General features: G+C 38.8%; 1 protein-coding gene across 1 annotated transcript in view; it reads left to right on the top strand.

Annotated features, from left to right (window-relative positions):
- Positions 1-22,826, top strand: part of KHDRBS2 (KH RNA binding domain containing, signal transduction associated 2) — a 330,971-nt gene that overhangs the window by 132,467 nt on the left and 175,678 nt on the right. The gene's annotated exons all lie outside the window — the stretch shown is intronic.

Genomic DNA, 22,826 nt, shown 5'->3' with positions numbered 1-22,826 from the left:
AATTGATGAAGTGAAATGGAGTCAAGCAAGGAAGAAAATAACACATTTTTTTTTCACATAAAATTCATTAGAACAGACAAGAACATGGGGGAAATAAACTGCATCCATGTATAAATATAATGGGATTCTTTTTTTCATATAGTAAAAAATAATATTAATGAAAGATATTTCACTGTCAACTTAGGAATGGCATTTTGTGTAAGCAGTTACTTTGAAAGCTTAATGTGATTAAATAAGCAAAACTGAAGTAGGAAAAAGTGTATTCAGTTCAAATACAGTGTTTCAAAATTCCTGCCATATCTTTTCTAATATCGTAATGGAAATCAAAATGAAACTTAGAGGCACTTGAGTCTTTTTGTTCCTGCCAATTTCAGTTGCTGGCAGCCAGTGCCTGTTTTCTTAGCCTGAAAAAAGGTTAAATAAAAGAAGTAGCAAAGTTATGTGGTTGGATTACTTATTTCTTAAAACTAACATAGCCTCAATTTTAAGATTGAGTTTTCACCCTCTAGGGAGTCTAGTTTTTTTTAATTAGTCTCTACAAAGCTAAGCTAAGATGAAAGGCAACTTGTATATTTATTATATTTATATTTATTGTAACTTGTATATTTATGTAACATGTAATGCCTCTGTATCAACAAAAGTAAAATTTTGCAAACCGTATCCTACTTTTCATTATTTTTCTTTTCTGAGTATTTTATGTAAGTGAAAATACAATTGAAATATAAAACATATAATGTGACTCATATCTTATACAACATTGTGATATCCTAGTAGAATATACATGAAAATCTGGTTATTTTTCATTTTGTTTCTTGTTGAAAATAGAAAAGTGTATTAAACATGTCTAATCATAAACAGCACTACTCCATTCTGCAAAACAAGCAAACACTCTGCTTTTAGTTATCTGACATACTGTAAATCCATGGTTCTGCCAGTTTTGTTGGTCCAAATTATGAAGGACAATGACTTCCAGTATGTTTACGGGTCACAGAAGTGGCCTCATAGTTCTTTGACTCACTTTTATGTCATAGATATATGGCACACTGTATAAAATAGACTATTATTGTTCATCCTGATAATACAGTACTTACTGTGATCTTCTAATTGAAAAATCATTCTTTAATGCCAGAAAGCTGTCAGCTATGCCTAATGAGGAACATAGGAAGTCACAATGGGTATTTGGAAAATTCAGAAGCAAAATAATTGGTGCAAAATCGCAATTCAGCGAAGCACTAATGACCATGTGCATGATCTCTTAAAATGTCTGTTATGCCCACTTTATGTTCAGCACTTTGGCTTTAGAGATTTATTGAGAGTCAGATGTGAGAATAGGCTGCTCAGTTCATGCCAAATGGTTTGCTTTAAATCACATCCCACCTCTGGTCACAGACAGGGGCGAACAGAGTGAAGCACTGGCAGGGTGGGATGGCTGAGCACTGTCAGTCCCTGGCAGTGACATGGGCTTTGTTTTGGAGCAGCCAGGAGGTTGTTCTGCACAGGCAACAGCGGGCATCTCATTTGGATTCATGGCAAAGCTGCCACAGGAAAGCTCATGGGCTGGAAAGATTCGGTTGGAGGAGGAGGAAAAGGTGACCAAGGAAACCTGGGCAGGCACTTGGTGGTCCTGTAGTGAACAGTGCAGATTAATTACATGGCTGTATCTGTGTGTGCATTTTAAGTATACTTTGATGAAGTACTTAGAGATGATTTGATTCTGACTAACATTAAATCTAAAAATTATATGCTTCAATTGTAAGGTTTGCTAGAGTTTCTCATTCTCCATTTTACCCCATTGTATGTGCCTTAATGTTATTGCTGCACTACCACCCATTTTGCTCGTTACTTCAAATTGATGGGAAATTGCACAGTAAAAATAAATCATATATATGTATGTATTTATTATTTTTCTAGAATAGAGGAAGAAATAAAAAATACAAATATTTTGAAAAGTTCAAAACAAATCAGTGTGTTTGGCCTTTATTTTTCTCCTAACAAAAGCATTACATATTTAAGCATTTCATATGTTAGTAAAAATAATAAGCTAACTTACCAGCACTCTGGCAAGGCATTGCTTCTACAAAAAAGGATACAGCAGCTATCTCATACATTACCTGAAGCTCCAAATACTGTGACTGACTGTCCTGATAGGCAACAGAGATTGTAAATGTCCAAAAAAATCAGTGAAGCTTCAGCACGTATTTAATGCTGAAGTGCTAACCCAGAGAAGGGTGATGTTAGGACTGAGCATAACAAGTCTGTGTCAGAAGATTACACTTCCCTGCTCTAGAGGGGGACTTGCTCCTGCTCTGTCTGTAATCGTATTATATGGCCATTTTAATGACCTGATTAGATGCTTAGAATGAGTTCTGCTCCCATTAGTAGCATCTGAAGGCTCTCTCCAGACAAAAATAATCTCTGGTAGTTAGAAATTTAGTCCTTCAGTTTCATTTTAATTTTTCTTTCTGTTTTTTCTTTTTTTCTTTCCTTTTTTTCTTTTTTTTTTTTTTTTTCTTTTTCATAGAGAATGTATGTCCCTTCTAAATCTACTAGTCAAAAAGCACAAGCTATTTTAAATGCCTCTCCTGAAAGATACTCCCAGTACTTCTAAGCATCCTAGTAATTTGTCTTTGTACCTATTCCAGCTTGAATCCTAAGCTCATTCATGCTGCATTGGCTGCAGTAGCTGTTTTCAGCAATAGATTTTTGATCAATATGTCTCATTCTGCAACAAGAAAAATTCGTTATAAATACTGCAGTGAAAACCTCACTTCATTAATTACTTGGCTTAGAAACATAAAGCCAGATTATACAACATCTACACATACAACATTTTCCAGGGATATAAGTAAATGACTTAGAGCTTCTGCCAGAAAAATTACAAAAGAATATCTAAATAAAAATGTTTGTTTTCCCATGCAGTAGCATTTACATAAAGCACAGCAGCAGATAGTTAGAAATTCAGAATTAAATATGATGTGTTATATTAAATAATGCATAATGTTGGTGGGAATTTCAGTATTTCTAAGCTATAAATTTATTAATGCAATATATCTAGTAAAATATGTCTTTTTTTGCATTAATATTTTCTGAGGCCACGTGCACTTTTACTGCTGTGTTAATTTTGTGGATATGCTTTCAGAGATGCAATGTCTATGAAAAGAGGGATTTGGCTGAGAAAAAAAGTGTTCTCATCTTATCTATGTAAGCCTGGCAAAGCATTGCATAAGTCCTTTTAGTCCTGAAATAGTGTATGCAGATGCATTCAGGGACTGGCCAGGAAAAAATTAATACATTAAGCACTGTGATTCTGAGTCCTGGGGCTGCTATGTTGGTGAATAATACAGAGGATACAGCTCATTTTGTGTCTGGCCTTTGTGATTTCTCTCTGTTGCCTCTGCATTTAGATCTTTTTCGTTTGCAAGTATTTTTTTTCCTTTTATTTCCTGTTTTGTTTTGTTTTTGTTTTTGTTTTTTTTTTTTAAATTATTTTTTTCCATTTAATTAAATCTGAGCACAAGTGGCATTTTCAAAATAAAAGCATTTCAAGCTGCGGTAGGACCTGAAATGCATCTCTTTTATTATTCACAATCTTAAATGTTTTTACTAATTCATATTCACTTCACAGCCACAGAGTATCCATTGTAAATTGCCTGGATGGTCCTAATGGAACCACTTTCCTTTCACTCCTTAATCTCACTCTGTGCTAAATTGGCAGTGACAGTGTAAGTCCATTTTCAGGGCATGTGCTTTTAAGGAACATATCACAGTTGATTTTTTGAAAACTAGTCATCCAGTCACAGCAGAGAGGTTTGAGTGCCTTTAATTCAGGAATTATATAATAAATTGAGAAGGCAGAGCTGGCCTCCAAAGGGAAGTGAAGATAACCAGCATTCTGTATTTTACTGTTTTCAGTGTAGGAATGTTTGTGGTACTGTACCTAAAGCCAAGAAGAATGTGACAGTGGGCACATTCAAATGTCTGAATTTATGTGAGAGGTGAGGTTTCACAGCTGATACTCCTACCCAGTTGAGATTTAAAAGTTGCACTATCTTTGGAGGAATCAATACACCCCTGAATGAAAAGGCTAGTTGCCTTTGGGAAGTATGGATGTGATTTGACTTTGGCAGACAACTTTGAAGCTGTGCTTTGTAGAAGAGTCATGTACTCGTGAACTGGATGATGGATGCACTTGAGGAGCTTTGCAAAGTAGGGAGGAAAAATACTTTTTCCACTTACTCTGAGTCATTCTGAAAGGGATGCTCTAATTGTGCCATGAGAGAGACAAAATATGAGATAGCAAAACTAATTGTGGCTGTGGGGTTTATTGTTTGTTGTTCTTTTTTTCCTAAAAGTAGGATGCCAGCTCTGCTCAGTTAGTGGAAATGAACTGTGAATGGAAGGCATCAGCTCTGTGCTGAGCCTGAGATAATGCATGCACCTTCCAGCAGACAGAATTGGTGTTTCTGATGTGCTTGTTGCAGCTCTGCAGCACCTGGCTTTCAGCTGTATGTGAGTTCATCCCAGACTGATGGCAGAGCACACCTCTAAACATCTTCTCCTCAGCCAAGTGAAAAGGTGACTGCTGGGAGGATGAGTTGTGCCTTCTGGTCACTCTGAGGAGAAGTTTCTATCTATTCCTAGTTATTTCAGGCGCTTTCAGAAACAGCTGGTGCAACTCCCTTTGCTCTTTGAAACCTTTGGCATTCAGCATAGCTCATTGTGTCCTTCCTTGCCTTTCACTTTCAAGTAATGACAAAACTAATGACACATGAGCTTAAAACGTGATTTTTCAGATGAAAAGCACAAAGGCAAATGGATGGGTATAGCTGTCAAACACACTTACAGATTTATGAAGATCTGTGGCATCATATTCAGTGGAATGTATTCGACTACAAAGGGCAGGAAAGCATATTCTAATAGAAAGTAATTTATAAAGTCTTTTAGACTTTCTAAAGTCATAATTGTGAAGTCAGGCTCTGTTTCAGTATTCTACTGCTGTTTCTTAAATTTGTCTTTCAATGTCTAGCCTTGCACCAGCTGGGAGAATTCTCCTAGTACTTCCAGAACTTCTTACTCATTCTCCATGGCTGGGTAATGCCCTTTCTGGAGCTTGTAGAGGAAGAAATAGTTAGGATTTCTCCACTTGAAACACAGAGAATGTGTGCCACATGCCCTTTACCTGAACATAGCAGGAAATAACAAACAGGCAGTTTTTACATTCAGAAATGGAAGCTTTCCTTTAAAAATCCAGATAGGATCTTTTTCTTGGCTTCCTCCTGTGAAGACTTTCACATGGGCTGCTATGTCTCTTGCCTCTGTTTTTCTTTTTCTGGGAGGAAAAAAGACCTCTAGGTGCAGCCAGATGGGTTCTGGGTCCTACATTATCTTTTGGCTTGCAGGTAAAACACCACACTGGATTGTTTAATTTTTCCATTCAGGAGTCTTGTATGCCTGCTGGTTTTAACCTCTTGTTAGGCAGTGTAGTAGGGATGTGATTTTTCATGTAGCCCAAGTGGGTGGTGTCCAGCATGACCACCAGATATGACAGCAACTGGGGAAAGATGGAGGCACTGGCAGATGTAACCTGGCTCTAGCACAGACTGTGTTTTGTTGAACAACTCTTGCAGCTGTTCCACCAGGTTTGGTTGGCAGTGCAGCTGCTGGCACATGTATGTCAATGCTTGGGTTTCTAGCTCGCTCCCAAGGCTTCCCCAGAGGCTGTCCCAGGCTGCTCCTGTGGACACCAAGCAGCCTGCAAAAAAAAAAAAAACAATGGTCAGCAAAACAGCACTGCACAACCTTCTGGCTGTGCCTGATCAATGTCTCATAGTTTTCAATTTGTCAGAAACCAGAGCTTTTCAGCAACAGTGAAGTAGCTGCAGCTATCTCCTCAAAACCCAAAAAGAGATGTGAGAAAATCTGGTGCTGTGCTCTAAAACCACCATTATCCATTACACAGAGCACAGTCACATCCCTTTCCTCATTCACCAAGAGCAGAAAATCAGCAATGAAGATCTTAAAGGCTCTCAGTTTGCTTATCCAAACCTAAATAAACAAGGTTCCAAAAAAGAGAAACCTATTATTTTCTACCTTCATTACTGCATTTTATGTACCCTTTCCTTCTAGACATCTAACTCTTTTTCCCATGAAAATGAAAGCTGAAATTCTGTGAGTGGGGAACAGAAGGGTTCTGTTTCCAAGTCACTTGTTTCTTTATGAACACACTTGGGAAACACATAAAAAGATTCTCTCAAGATTTATATTTGCAGATACGTTCTACCCATCTGGGTAGAAGAAAATTAATGGAAATAAGAGAAATAAAATTCAAAGCAGTCTACTGAAAACAGGCAAGAAAAAAATCCCCATCTATTTAGATGAGCACTATAATGAGCTATACTGGAGACACTAAAAGAGACTGATGTGCTTAAACCATTTGTCCATCATGTTGACCAAAAGTATTGCAGACTTAGAGGAAGCAGATTTTCAAATGTGAAACGAGAATGGTTTGATTTTTCAGTACAGAAGACCAAGTCTAAATTAAAACACCTGCATGCTGTGCTTAGATTCAAAAAGTGATAGAAACAGTGGGTGGCTCAAAGATACAGCATTGATTACAAAACTAGTCAGCAGTCACAGGCCTCGTGCTGGTAAATGTAATGATTTATTTCATCTTGGACTGTGCTTGTGCACTGACCCTTTGTGCTCTGGCCTGAAAGTAAAAGGTTCTCAAAACTGTACTTTTAGGTTTTTTAACAGTGTGTTTCTTATTAGTGTGTTTCAAGGGAGGTGTTATAAAGCAAGGGAAAATCCTCCAAAGTTTAGTGCGTGGCACTTCATAGCAATGTATCCACCTAAGTCCTGTGTTCTCAAATTAAAATAAAAGTTAAAGCAACCCATCACATCAACACATACTCCAAAGGCTTCCTTTGGCTTTCAGACAATCTCAGAGAACCCTACCTGTTCTAGTGTTGGACTAGCTGGGTCTGGCAGGCAGTCTGTCCTCCTCCCTCCCACCCTGCTGGGACTGTTTCTAGCACAGCCTCATGTTCTTTTTTTTTTCCCCCCTAGAAACATGTTATGCAATAGCATGCAAAATATTGTGTAATAATAGAAATAATATTTGCTGGCTTTACATTAATTCCAGAAAATAGATATCATCACAGCTTCTTAGCCTCTTAAATATTTCCTTACTGTTATTATCAATATGGCTTCAATAAGGTAAGAAGAAAGCACACTGGACCTTCTTAAAGTTACAAAAATTTCAATCACATGTGCTGATCTAGGGAAAAGGACTGAACTTCACAGGTAAAGCCACTGCATTTCTGCACTCCTATCAATACTTGCACAATTTGAAAAAACAGCCTTTTCTGCTTTCTGTGCAAAGGAGATTTGACAGACCTCAGTTTGCTAACCCCTTCTTTCTACTCATTGTCCAGAGATTCTACCATTCTATGTGATAGAACATGCTAGCAGCACTTGGTCAAATATATTCTCACTGTTGGAATGAAAGAAGAGCAATTCCTAAGAACAGAACTAAGCACAAAACCAACAGGTTTTGGACTGTATTTCTGCCAGAGTCTGAAGTTGGTTTTAGATAGTCCAGGGTCATTGCTGCATTATATGCAGATTACATTTTCTTGCCATAATACTCTCCTGAAGGTGGCACTTAATGTCTCTTCTCTTACAGCAGGATGATACACTTGCTGGCCCACATTTCCACAGAAGAATCAAATCTCCTGTCTCTGTGGCAAACATGATGGTTATTTGTCACTTTCCCTTGTGTCTGAGGAGACAGTGGCAGAAAGACTGAAAAGCCACATGTGAGTGGAGGGTTTGTGGCAGTGGACTCTTGGGGACCCTGTGCCCCAGGAAGAGATGCTCATTTGCCTTCATGCCTCTGTCAGTCAGGTGCTGGCAGCAGGGCTAGGTGACCCCAGCATAGACAGGCACTGATGAATGCAGTCTGCCAAAACAGCAGCAGCAAGGAATGGTTGACAAGAGGATTTCTTTGCCACTAAACGTTTCTAGCATAAAACACCCTTTGATAGAATGGGATTCAGAAAGATACTGAGGAGGAAAAAAAAAAAAAAGCAGGCAAGCATCTTTCCTTCCTTGTTAGCCATTTTATGTGTAAGTCCCTGGTGGGTGGAGGTCCCCTCTGTGGGTATGAAGAAGGGATGTGCCAAGGAAACACACATGCAGTCTAGTGTTGGAGGAGGCAGCCCCTGGGACAGGTTGCAAGGAACATGGGAAGGACAGCAGAAGACTGGAGGCAAGTGAGCCAAGGGATTGTAGTTCCCATCATGGCCAGAGCTTGAGGAGCACTGTTAATGGAAATGTGTCATGCTCTGCTTACCAGTGAGGCATCTCAAGTGCTTTCTCCAGGCTCCTCCATGCATCTTAGGGGAGTGCAGTAATAAAACATGATGGCCACAGTGCCATTGTTCAGACTGCAGAGGAGCAGAACCTGTCCTTTCATGACAGATTTACTGATTGTGAAAGGATATAATTGGTAAATGACAGCTGAGAGAGGGTTAATTAATCAGCTACTGTGGTGCAGCAGCATTCCCACTGGTCCCTGGAGTCTGAGCACCATGTGCCTTTTCTGCTGGGGAACTCAATCACTGTCAAACACCTCAGTAACTTATATAAAATGAAAATAGAACAAATGGAGTTTTTCATAATTTGGTATATCATCTCTCTTAAATCATACCAGAATATGTTGGCCAGTGTTGCTTTTGCAATCATTGTTTCTGAGTGAAATAAGAATTACTGTGCCACAAGCAAAATAGGATGAAGCTGGTAATAGTAACATCTCAGCCTGCACTTGCCTGATTGCTTGGGTTTCCACCTCTTTCTTTGCTCTTCCTGTTACCAGCAGTGCACCATGTAGGCAAATTGTAAAATACTGCAATTTTCATTCAGCATGCCCAATGAAAACAGGTAATACTTAAGTATGTGTTTGGAAGAGCAAATTGAATGTTTCAGATTCATGCTGGATATATTATCTTTTCCTGAGTAGTTAAAATGATGTTTATAATCCTTCAATCAGTTTCCAAAGCACCGCCAGCAGTCTTCAAACTTATGTAACATGGTTCTATTACTTCTAGTTTTTTTCCTTTATCCTGATAATTTTTATAAAAGAATCCAACCAATGATACATGCTTTTTTCCCCCCATTTTGATCGTTACCAATTGTATTTTGATTTCTTCTTTCTTAATAGGATTTGGACCGGTCCAAAAAGATGTTCAGATCCATCAGCTGATTTATTCACCTGAACACCCAAGTTATCTTGAACACCAGCGTCACCCTGTTTGTTTCCATTGAGAGCTCCATGTGATTAGTTTAGTCTTAAAAATCTAATTTCTGGATGCCTAAGTCACGGTAAATTAACCCCACTCATGGGACAATTGTTCAATTGTCCTGTAACTGTCTTTTCAAACTGAGACCTTTGTCTCAGATCCAGCATGTCAGCAAAGTCATGGAATTGAACGCAGCCTTGGGAGGGACATTATGATGTCTTTGAAGAACCTGAGTAATTTAATCTTTGCACACTTTGACTCAAAACCTCTAACATTTAGATGGAAAACATAGCACAATGAGCTAAGTCTGTTAGGAGCTGAAGCTTTGCTGAGTTTCTGTGGTGCACATATTCCTTATTTAGGAAATATTTTTTATTTTCCCTTTTTCCAATTTAGGAGGAAGGGAAGAAAGAACAAGAAATGTAGTTTTTTTCAGAATTTAATATCAGTCATAGCATTTGAGGATGTTCATACAATGATAAAAATATCCTCATCTTTTGTCTCAAAACTGTGGAGAAAGTCTGCCATAAACAGGGTTATTGTTCAATTTTATTTTACATTCATTTGTACTGGTATTGAAAATGAGCAACAAGGGAGACCACAGGTGCTAAAGCAGTAAAGAACTGCAAAACAAATAAAATGCTTCATTTTCAGCCAAAGGCAGGTTACAGTGTTTCCTGGGAAAAAGCTGTTAATAGAAGGAGATTTTGTGGTCAACTGATGGGGACATTAGGCAGAATTGACTATAACTGATTAATTTAATCTGCATATTTTTTGATTATCTAAGATATGGCTACCACGTAATGTAAATTTTGCAATACTCAAAGCCTGTGCACAAGGTTATTTCTTCTTGCATAAATCTGAGCACATAAAGGGGGTTGGAGGAGTGCTTTAAATTGCCAGGGATGATCTGGATGATAAAACTTAAGTGCAAAATGAATATTAATTTTTAGTGCAGTAAAATTAGCTGACTCTGAAGACTACAGGTACTTAACCTTTTCTGGAGTACAATTATCTGTTTTAAACTGATTTCTAAAATTATTTTACTCCTTCAATTTTATGTATGTTTGGGGTTTTGGTGATACTCCATACTGGTTTGGATGCCCTGCAAGTGCTCGTGGGAGATGGGGATTTCTGGGTAGAGGATCTGGACCAGTGTGCCCTGAGCTTTTAGAGTCAATGCCCTGCCTGCATTGAGTCATTGACATCTTGACATGGCCAGTTTAGTACAGTGACATCTTCAGCCCAGGGTGAGCTCCTCTGAAGTGAGTTCATACCTGATGTTTTCTTTGGAGCACGAGGAAGTGCAGCGTGAAATTCTGAACATTTGACTTCCTGGAAGAAAGCCCTTGTCATCCTTCAGGCCACTTTCTTTGTGATTCTAGGATTTGCATGTACCTTGCAAAGGAGTCAGCCTGCCTTTCAGTAAGGATGTATCTGTTGTTAGGTAGACAATGCATTCTAAAAATTTGCAGTGAAGAGCACTGAAGTTTCCATTGAGTCACAGACTAAGTCACCCCAGCCAAAAGCTACCATTACCCCAGCTAGGGTATCTCAAGATAAACAAACTGAACTCATTTTGACTTTCTTTACTTTTCCTTTACAAGTGATAGCTTTTTAAGTACTCTCTCATGATACAAAGTTCAGGTCAGGTCCAGACTGCACTGCCAAGGAGCTGCTGTTACCTGAATTGTGCATAGTCTGAGTATTCTTCACATTCCATGAAAATGAGTCTTCAGTAAACTTCTATTAGAATAGCTATAATCACTAGTCATTAAAAAATCATGTATTTTACTCGGATTTGTTTATGGCTTATAATGGACTAATATCCTTACAGATTTCCATTATGAGAAGATTAGAAAATGTGTTCTTCATCTTTGCAGAGCAAATCCCCATCATATCTGAGATGACCAAGAATCTATTTGCAAGCAGCTGTTCTATTTGCAGTCAGACATAAAGTCATGATAGTTCCCCAGTACAGGAGGTACATGGACCTGTTGGCTCAAGTCCAAGGGGGGCCACTGAGTAGTTTAGAGGAATGAAGTACCTTTCCTATGAAGAAGAGCTGAGAGAATTGGGATTGTTCAGCCTGGAAAAGAAGTTTAGGGTTGATGTAATTGTGGCCTTCCAGTACCTGAAGGGAGCCTACAAGAAAGATGGAGAAGGATTTTTTACAAGAGCATGTAGTGACATAGGGTAAGGAAGAATGGATTAAAACTGAGACTAGGTTTAGATTAGATATTAGAAAAAAATATTTGCTGCAAGGGTGGTGTGGCACTGGAACAGGTTGTTCCAGGTAGTTGTGGATGCCCCATCCCTGAAAGTGTTCAAAGCTAGTTTGGATGGAGCCCTGAGCTACCTGGTCTAATGGAAGGTATCCCTACCCATGGCAGGAGGGTTGGAACTAAGTAATCTTTAAGGTCACTTCCAACCCAAACCATTCTATGATTCATTCTATGATTTTATGATATATGTAATATTGTTATGTTCATCAGTCAGCTATTTCTGACCTTTGTGAGAAATAATCCAAGAACTTGCAATCTCATTAATATTCATTTGTATAAATGAATATAGCGCAAATAATTCAATTTTCTAGATAGCAGAGGAGCAAGTAATTTTGCCATTGAAAAGTGTGTTTGGGTTCTTTATCATGCAAAACCTAATTCTACAAGAAAAGAGAAAGTGAAACTTGCAAAATTGTGTGACTCACATGGGAGAGGGAGTGTGTCATTTGCAGGACATTAAAATTCTGGCTCAGAAAAAGGATATGTTTGTGAAGAAGAGTGGCACACTGGTAGATTTTTCAGGTATTTGATTTAATTTGAAATACTTTTTCAGAAGTTAATGTATTTTTTAATTGGTATTGAAACATTTTCATCTGTGTAAAAGCCAATGGAGATACAGTGTCTGCCAATTATTTATGAACTTCCTTTCCCTTTTCCATTCTCCAGAGTTCAGTTTGTCTCTGCCATTGTGGCTTCTCTCCACTGATGTGGTTTGCACATCACTGCATGAGAGTCAAGGGGATACAAGAAAATAGTGGTCTCTTCTAAATTTGTGGTAGGATACTCAAATCCATTTACTGCTTTTGTTTGCAATGTTGTGGTTAATCAAGGGACAGGCTTAAGGAAATCATTATTGACAATCAGCCAGGAAAATGAACTTTATAATACAGTTTATCAGACAGGTCTTTTAACTGCTGGAAGCCAAACCATCCCCATTACCCTGCCTGGGCCAATGTGGCAATCAGGGAGAAGTCACTTCCCCTTATATTCACTGTTTAGGGAAGTACATTTCATGTATCACAGGTTCCAATGCATTTCAGTGTATGAAACATTAACACAGAATCCTTCACAATGGTGGAGACTTCTTAGAAAAAGCAATGAGGAGTTCAACGGGATCATCAGTGTGAGCTTTTAAACCTTGCACTTGCAGGGGCTTCCCAGTTGGATTTGAAAGGGTTCGTCAGAGACAACATTATCCTTCAGAAAGTCCCGATGCGTGGGAGGAGTGGAGGAGGCTGCCACTGCAGGAGGGGAGCAGGTGAAGGCAGCCAGCAGTTCTCCACACATCTTGCAGCAGGCATGATTCCTGAATTTGCAGCTAAAAGTGGCTGTAAATCGCTCTCCTCTGCACTCTTTCAGCTCTGATTATAATAAGCAATCAGAGTGGCTGAAGTGTTGCCTTGCTTTCTAGATGAAGTACCTGTAATACTATTTTGAGCTCGTTTGAATGCTAATCAGTAATAGGATCTTTAACACCAGAAGTGGATTCCATACTTGACACATAACCCCCTTAAGCATACACATCTATGTAACAGGTGATAAAAGGTGCATCAGAAAGCACCTGTAAATGTCATAGAACAAAAACATAATAGTGTTGGGGATTTTCCTCTATGTATGCAACACATCATGCCTCATGTTCATGGGTTCACAGTTCCAAAAGAGACAGGAAAACTTAAGAATGCACTCAGTCTGCAACTGCTGAAAGTTGCAGGTTGAAAAGTTTGGGTAAGAACTAGTGAAAATTGAAAGGCTTTCCAATAATTAATTGTTTAAAGACATCCTGAACTGCAGGAACATCAAGATTGCCAAGACTTTGGTATTTAGCACCTCATATGAAAATGTTTCCATATTCATAATAATTCTTTTCATCTTGATCTGTGTTGTTTCTAAACTTTTTTAAATTGGAGAACCAAAATGGTCTACTAGAGGTTTTGCGGTTTCCTTTATCTTCCCTTCTTAAAAATTGCCTAATATAAAATACTCTAGTAATTGATATTGAACACTGAACAAATTCCTTCTGTAGACCTGAATATAATGCCTTCAAGATCTTTCTCATGAAATAACATTATCTAGAGTCTGTGCACACATAAAGAGGTGGTCTTTATCACTAGAGAATTTTTATTACTGTTCAACTCATTTTCGGGATCACTTATGAATAGTTTAACAGAACACGTTCCCAAATGGTTCTTGTGGGATTCATCTGGCAGCTTCTCTAAAATGAACACCTATTTCCTGACTTCCATAATGGTAACTTGATGAGCTCTCCAACTGCTGCCTCATTAAGGAAAAGGGCAGCAGCTCCTCTTTTGTATTCAATAGGAGCATATTGGGAACATCTGTCTTACTTAGTCCCTTGTTACTTTGTAAATCCCAGAGAAGCTTTAAGCCTGAAAGAATTCTCAGATCTCCTTCACCCTCATGTGGCACTGCTGCCCAGACACTTCAGTCTGAGGAGTATTACTGTGGACAATTCTGGCATCTGTAGATTTCAGGGATAGGAAGCAACAGGAAATTATATGTCCACAATTTGGTGTTTAGGATCAAAATCATGTCTAAATCCTGGCTGTTTGAGCTCTTTTGCAACTATAAGCTAAGTTAGACAGATTGGGAAAGGCTTGGAGGTCTCTTTGTGTAGGCACCTACAACAGCAACTAGGCTGTGAAGTAACACCTACGTGGATCAGTGGATCTGTTCTCTAGGCCTGTATTGGGAAAGCATCCTTTATCAAGTGAGTGGTTAAGCAAGTGTTTACTTTCAAGTGTGTGCTTAGAGCCTTCATCATGAAATTTGGCTTAAATATAATTAAATTAATTGCCAAAGATAAGCTTCAGGCTTCTTTGTAGTCAAAATTAAGTGTACACACTAGACCTCTTCTGATGGATTATTTCAAAATACAAGGCTTTTGTTCTTCTTATGCATAAAATAGCTTAGACATGAATTTTTCCCTCCATTTCTCCATGGTAGAAGTAACTCTTTTTACAATTTCCTTCAGGTGACCAAAACCAAAATCTTTAAAGTACTTGACTAAAACGGGAATTTACTTCTATTTCAGTTCAATAGTGTGTAGCAACCAATTCATTCAGAGCCTGGAAAACTACAAAACATTTCTTTTCATACAAGTCCCTGTTCTTAAAAACAGAATGCCCCTTGTAAATTTTGTGATACAAGTGATATTTATTCCTTGGAGAAAAAAAAAAAAGTGTTCCTTTAGGATTAATATAATCATATTGAAACTTAATGACAGAGAAGGAACAAAAAGGTGATACAGATATTTAATTTAAATTTTCCTGTTTATGCATTTTAAATAACCAATACTGGTTTTTATTAAGCACAGCTTTTGCAAACACTATATACATAACAGATATAAAGATGAATGTTTCCTGATTAAGAATTGTTGATAAATAAATTATTGTCAGTTTATGGGATTCTTAGCATAAATACAGTTAACCTTCTTTTCAAGATGACTGATAATTTGTCATCAGCTAGCTTATTGAATTACCTAAAACATTAGTAGAGCGTTCTAGTGTCTATAACATTTGTATCACTTTAAGGTGACTGTTCATGCTCTCTATCTCTAAAAAAAAAGGATTAAAATTTATAAAACTGTTGGCTTCAAACATAATGAAATAGAGCAAGATTGGTGTAAGAAAACAAGTGCAATTATTTCTGGAAAGTAAAAATGACAGCAGAGGAAAAGAAGGTATCTTTTCCTCCAACCAGTGTAAATGAAATTATATCTGCTTTCCTCAAATGATGTTTCTCTTCTGCCAAAGGCTTGTTGCTTTATTTTTGACACGGTAAGCTCTTAAAGCTCTTAAAATGTCATCAGCTTTTATTTTATCCTGCTACTCTTCCTTTTTTCAAATCACTGAATTACTGTATTTATTCTTTTGAAAGTGGTGAATTGGCATTGGCTGTCAACAGCCTGGGTGTAGTTGAGCAAAACCCTATATTATAGTGAGGAGCCCTTCCTTAAGGGATGGTGAAGGGAATACAGTCTGTGCTCATTAGTTTTGATCCTTTTGTGCTATAGCCATCACAGTTTACACTGTGGCAGAGCCCAAGCAATTGTTTATACCCTGAGAGAGGCACATTTATAATCTAGCATTGGTGGAACTAAAAGATTCATTGAAAGCAGAAGGCCTCATCCAGCTATATTTTTAGGTTTAAAATTATACACATGTAGCTGGAAAAAAAATCTCTGTATCCCAAGAGTGCTTTTCAGAGCTGGTCATCAGAGACATTTAGTTCCTTATGTTCCTTCCACTGACACTGGTGGCCTGTGTCCCAGTAAATGTGGTGTTGCCATCACCTGTTGCAGGTTTCAGGCTTTGTGCTAAATCTGTAGCATGAGGGCTGGAACCTGCCAGCCTTTCTCTGGAGTGCTCAGGGTCTGCCCCCAGCTCCCTTTGAGCTTGCTGACTTCTAGCAGCCCCTGTCTAATGAGTGATTTTTACCTTCTCTGCTTTACTTTTTGCCTAGGTTTGTACTATATCTGTCATTAATGGTAGCAATAATAAATCATTATTCTGTGTGGAAGGTGCTGCTATGGCCCTAGAATAAAAGTGCTGCACAGGGGAGTACAGGAAAGTGGAAGTGGAGGCATTGAGAGCAAAGGCATGGAATGACAAGGAAGGCTCTGGGACTGTAAGGAGGGACTAGGCATCAAGGTCAGCTGCAGGTCATTAAAGGGACACAACATTGGGATCTGGGTAAAATCACTTCTTGAGTAACAAATGGAGCAAATAAAACATGCACAGCAGGTGTAAAACTTACCATATCTAGTGAATTTGGATGGGAAATGGAGTTGCTAAACAATGGAGAAAGAACAATATATATATATAGCATGTTTGCCATCCTAAAAGTAACCCCCTGGGCTTCATGGAGAGAGGAGGAAGAAATTATTGCTGTCAGTTTTATGTATCTGTAGTGGATTGACTTTGTCTGGATGCCAAGCACCTAACCTGCTCAGTTCACCACAGGTTATTTCTGCTTCTGGTCAGGAAGACAAGTCCTTCCCTGATCCAGTGTGGGGTTCCTCCCACAAGAGGCAGTCCTCCATAAATTTTTCTAACATCAGTCAATCCTGCAGGCAACAGTTCTCTGCATAATGCTGCAGAGTGGGTCACTGTTTCATGGGATGCAGTCCTTCAAGGACAGGCTGCTCCACCATGGGTACCCCACAAAGAAACAAGTCCTGCCAGGAGCCTGCTCCAGCACAGGTCTCCATGGGGTCACAGCCTCCTTTGGGCACCCACCTGCTCCAGTGTGGGTCTCCCCCAAGGCTGCAGGTGGATCTCTGCTCCCCATGTCCCTCCCTGGGCTGCAGGGGCACAGCTGCCTCTCCATGGGCTGCACCAGGGGCTGCAGGGCAATCTCAGCTCTGCACCTGCAGCATCTCCTGACCCTCCTGCACTGACCCGGGTGTCTGCAGAGCTGTTCCTCTCACTTGTTCTCACTCTGCTCTTCTCTGGCCACAGTTACATCTGAGACATAACTTTTTCTTCTTTCTCCTTAAATAACCACAGGAGTGTTAGCACCATTTCTGATTAGCCCAGCCATGGCCAGCAGCAGGTCTGTCTTGGAGCCGTGTGGGATTGTCTCTGCCAGACACTGAGGAAGCTTCTGGCAGCTTCTCACAGAAGCCACCCCTGTACCCCCACTGCTACCAAAACCTGGCCATGCAAACCCAATGCAATATCTTACATCAAAGAACTTGAGGTACTGCAACTCACATCAGTGTTGTCCTCTCCATGCTGAAGCCACTACCCAGGGCAGTGGAAGAATGAACCTAAAGCCAGGGAAAGAGTCAGCCACTAGAAAGTTAGTTTATGTGTCATTTTTGCCTGCATGGAATTTGAACTGCAATTGTTACTATAGAACTAAACTTCTAATAAATCTTGGATTAAAGGGAAAAAAAAAAGACTTTTTTAAGACATGTTTTGGCCCATAGTAAAAGTGTAATAGCTTGTTTGGAGTTCAAGCAAACAACATTGTGACTCGGTTGCAACAAATTGCTAATTATCCTCTCATAAATAAAAGCATGACATTTTCTACTCTCATTAAGACAAAGTCTTCTTCGTGAACCTGAAGGCATCTGGATTGCACCGATTCCTAGTTTGATTGTAAGTTTTAAGATGAACATAATCCTATGAAGCATCTTTGGTATGGTAATTGTGAATTTCTTGAGGATCTTTGATTTCCTACATAAACTCTGTAAACTTGCAATTCATTGATTGTGTTCAATGAACATCTTTGGCTTGGTTAATTCAAGGAGCAATTGTCTAATGCCCAGGTTGTTCATATCTATGTTGTTTTGGCTTCTGCTTAGATTTGTACCAATGTAGAAGAATTTGAAGGTCTGTGAATTCTGTTACTGGTCTTAGTTTTCTGCCAGGGAGTTTTTGCACAGATCACTAGTTGTTGGTTACAGTGGTCACCGTCTCTTGCCTCAGTTTTGGCACATAACACTTTAGTGTGTTAATCTTTTTCCTAATTTTTTTTTTTCCTCCAAAGAATTTATATTTTTTCTTCATTTAATTTTCATTTCAGGTGTTAGGGTTCTTTCAATAGTGGTTGTATTACCACATTCTTCTGCTGCTTAGTCATTTTTTTCCTTTTTACCTCTCTAAACAGAAAGATGATCTAGATATGGTTTAGTACCTCCTAGCCATTAAGATTTTGTTGCATTTCATTATGGAAAGTATCAGGAAATAAAGCACTGAAGGACCTGGTTGCCCAAGATAGTACTGACTGTACACAATTCTCTACTTCATTTTACCAAAGTAACAATGAAAATTTTAATGGTGACTCAAGTATAGAAAAATAATAGCTGTCACCTGTATCTCCAGTAATTTCCTCTTTTGTAGGTGATGTTCTTTCTAATGCCTGCATGGGGTCTCTGTGGCTGACTGCAGGTGTTGCAGGCCCACTCTATTTGTACTACTATGTGAGTGCTCTTCAAGTACTCACCACATCCATCTTCTTTATTCTTCTTCCTGGAGTGAGAATAACTGGTTTAAAAATAAGAGTCAAGGAACAGCTAAGGTCTTTTAGCTTCATTCTGTGCTGTGCTGAATCTCTTTCCAGTGCCTCATCCATTATCAAATTGTTTCTCTTTTAATTTTTTTTTTTTTTTTGTTCTTTGTTTCTCTTCTTCTTGGACTTGAAAGTTTTTTAACTCCAAACCCAGTACCCCCAATAAATTTGTTCACTGTAATTTTTACTACAGTCAGTGTGGCAGACAGCGTTTTGATTTTTTTCATTTATGTCCAGATTAAAAATGAATATACTTGCATTTGTCAAACTGCATGCTAATTAATTTCCTTCTGTAGCATTGCCCATTGATCTTATGAATAATGCCTGTGTAGCAGCAGCCCTCTGATTATCTTTGTCTGGTCTCTGCACTATGCTTTTCTTTGTAAATTCCTGCAAGATATGAAATCCATTGCAATTATCATATCGTTCCTCAAGCACCCATTGTTTCTTTTTGTAGCTGTATTTGTTTCATTATAGAGAAGTCTTTGTATTGTATTGACAAAATATATCTCTGAGATCTACACCATTCCTACTGCAAGTTTCATTTCTATTATTCTCTGATATCCGGTTATTTCATTGTTATGAGGATACTTTTAATTTACCAATCTGGACTGTGTAAGTTTCTTTTCTGTGCAAACTCCATTTCTTGCAGCTTTATTTCAGTATTTTTATTCAACTATTTTGGCCAGGCTTCCAGACAGAAAGCAGTTCTCTGTCAACACACATCCTTTTAAAAGGTTAAGACTCCTTTTACACCCAGAGATAATTAGTCATTCTTCCTGGCCTTTATGTTCCTATCACCCACATACTTCATTTTGCAGAGGTTAGTATTCCTAATATTTATTCTATAGGGTTTTTTAAGTAATTTTCCCTGCTTTAGTCAACTGGAAATTAAAAAACATAGTAGATGTTTCAAAATACCTGAGTGGGTTATAGAGCCATGCATGTTGGGGGTGGATGGACTTCAGCACTGTGTGACAGACACTCTAAGAATGAGAGAAAGAAGAGAGAATTAAGGGAATGAAGGAAGCCTGAAGCACACTGTATGAGGGGACCTGGGTTCTGTCACTCTTGAGAAATGAAGGGTATTGGCATGCAGAATAGAATAGAAGAGGATCAGGATGAGGGCAGTTGTCTCTGTAGGAAGATATGTGTTTTCTCTGCTATGCTCAACCCACACTGAAGAAAAACATTGTCACTGTGAGCTAGGTAAGAACCTGAGAGTCAGCACTAAGACCAGTTGCCTTCATTAATCCAGAAGTCCAAGGAATCTATTCCTTTTCTTTTATAAAGCAGAACTGATTAGGTCCCAGGTTTGTTGTTTTTCTACCCTAAGATACAGTGCCTGAGACTTAACTGCATTTAGATTCAGTGAATCCATCAGGCTTTCGATGTGCATCAACTTCCACTGTGATTCATTTCATGTCTACATGAGTAAGCTTAAGCAGTTATCATTTCTGTGCTTGGGCTGTGAGGGAACAACTTGGCTGCCGGGTACACACTGGTCAAAGGTGCGCAAGATGAACAGGGTCTAGAAAACTGCTGGACATGATGTAGAATGTAAAAAAGCTGTGAGAATGTGTTAAAAGTTACAGGCAGCACCATGGGGAATACCTGAACCTCAGAGGTGATTAGGGCAGAGTTTTATGAGAAACAGCCAAAGTCTACAAGTAATTGCACCAGTGCATTAGAGGCCACTAGGGCCTTGCAAGCCATTAGCACCCAGATAGCCTTGTAAAGAACACCATAAAAAACAGATTTACGATGATCTCCCTTATTCTACCTTAATGTACCAGGTGCTGGAAAGTCTCATAATCCATTTCAGTCCTTACCAGTCCTACATGGGGTATTATTCATTAGTGTTTTCGTTTGACTCAGAAGCACAATTTAGAGGAGAGCCTCCTGATCATTTCCAATTCCCATTATTTAAAGTGAGCAGAGCTCACAGGGTTTTAACTGAGCTCCTCTCCTATGAAACTAAATCAAGGTTGGGCTCCAGAAAGGCACTCTGGCTTCTAGTGGGAACTCAGTTATTGCAACCAGAGTGCAACCAGCAGGAAGCAAAACCCACTGCTGTGCTACACGAGGGGCAGTACTGTCATCCTAAGTAGAAGCAGTGTGGATATTGGGCCCACAGCACTGACTATTTTGCTGTGCAGTTGGGATGTGCTGCTCGCTAAAGATTTGCAGAGGTGTTGTCCATCCATCTTCATGTGCTCCTGGGAGGGCCTGTTCATCTGTGCTGCACTTGGAAGGTTGCATTAGCTAGCAGTAGGTATCAGCTGCCATACCAATGAGTGTCTGCCCAACAGTGTGAGTCATGTCTGTAAAGGTTCTGTAACATCTCATGATGGACTTTTATATTATGCTATGGTTCTTAATGGAAATTTCAATGAGATGTCAGTGATAAGCTAAAATGCCAAAGATAATTTAACTGTAAAAATAAAAATACTGAGACAATTATGTCTTAATTTTTTAGTTTCAGTTGCAAACAAATGTGTCAATTTTCAAATTTAAAAAAAATACTGAGACGATTATGTCTTAATTTTTTAGTTTCAGTTGCAAACAAATGTGTCAATTTTCAAATTTATTGGGTTATGATTTTATCATAACCTGCGAAATGTTGAGTTAGCATGGAGCCAGATCTCGGGCTGTGGAGCTACGGATATAGCCTTTGTGTATTCTCTGAAAAATCAAAAAGTCCTTGAGGCTGGATCTTCTAACATAGATAAAAATAACTGAATATTTATTATTAGGAGCATAGCATCTTGCCAGTGTTTTTAGTAGCAAGCAGTGGTATGTATTAGTCAAGGCTAAAATAGATGAAGTTAATGTAGAGTTAAATAAACTAAATCAGTAAGAATTGTAATCTGTTGTTACACTTTTTATATCCTAGCTAAATGCTCATAAACTATTATTTTAGCATATACTAAGAAGCTATAACCTCTTCACCAAAAGCAAATTAGTTTACTTTTTTTTCTGTGATAATGTTTTCTGTATATACCTATTTTCTTCTAAATTATTATTAAATATTTCTCAAAATATTTTTGAAGACTGAGAGTTCAACTCATCATTTCTTTAGCATTACTTATGGCTATCTTGTGTAGTAATGGCATAGATTTTTCATTATGTTGTCATAACCAGTGCCATTAACATGATCACTATTCTATGTCTTTGATTTTTATGGAGCATGTGCGAGTATTTTGCAATTTACATTTGCTAGCTCAAAGCTTTGTGTAAGAAAGATTGACATTTCAGAACATTATTCTAACATGAAATAGGATTATTAGGATTATTTTATAGCTAGAAAAGTGGGACCCAGAGGTAGTTGAGCTGTATCTCAGTAGAGGTGATTCACTATCTAAGCTGGTGTACACTGCCCTGTGTGTACCTGTGGTACCCTGAATTGGGGCTGGGGCTGAAACGCAGACATCCCTGAGTACTGAGAGCAGCTCAGGGGCCCTCCACATAATAAGCACATGGATCTGTCAGAGTAAGTCCAGAGAAGGGCTGTGAAGATGATCAGTGCTGGAGCCCTTCTGCTCTGATGGGTATTTGTGTTGCTCAGCCTGGAAAAGAGAAGGATCAGGGTAAATTTATGGCACCAAGTACAGAAAGACGGCAAGAGCGCCAGAGAGGGACTTTGTAAAAAGGCACATAGTGAGGGTACAAGGGGTAGTGGCTTTAAACTAAATGAGAGTAAGTTTTAGGTTAAACATTAGGAAAAGGTTCTTCACTGTGAGTGTGGTGAGCCACTGGAGCAGTTTGACCAGAGAAGCTGTGGATGCCCCATTCCCAAGAGTGTTTAAAGCCAGGTTGGATGGGGCCCTGAAGGTGTCTCTGTTCATGGCAAGGGCACTGGAACTGCATAGTCTTTGGGTCCCTTCATACCCAAACTATCCTGTAATTCTGTCTCTCAAATAAAAGTCCTAGGGCATATTTTTCTTTGGTGATACCAAAATGTACAGGCTGCAGATACTTGTTGAAGAACCTAAAGAGTTTACTAAACAATAGGGCTCTGAAATGGTTAAATATATCTTTATTTTATGGGTTTTTTTTTGTTGTTGTTAAGAGCTAAGATTCAGACAGCTGAATGCAGCTTTTCTGTTGTGGATTTAATATGTCAGTACTTCCTTCTGAAGTATTTAGCATTTTTTCACTGTGCTGATTAAAATCTGGTTGAGATGGTAATTATGCTGGT

This window comes from Oenanthe melanoleuca, chromosome 3, assembly GCF_029582105.1.
Source record: "Oenanthe melanoleuca isolate GR-GAL-2019-014 chromosome 3, OMel1.0, whole genome shotgun sequence".
Classification (NCBI taxonomy): domain Eukaryota; kingdom Metazoa; phylum Chordata; class Aves; order Passeriformes; family Muscicapidae; genus Oenanthe; species Oenanthe melanoleuca.
This window is presented reverse-complemented; position numbering and strand designations above follow the sequence as displayed.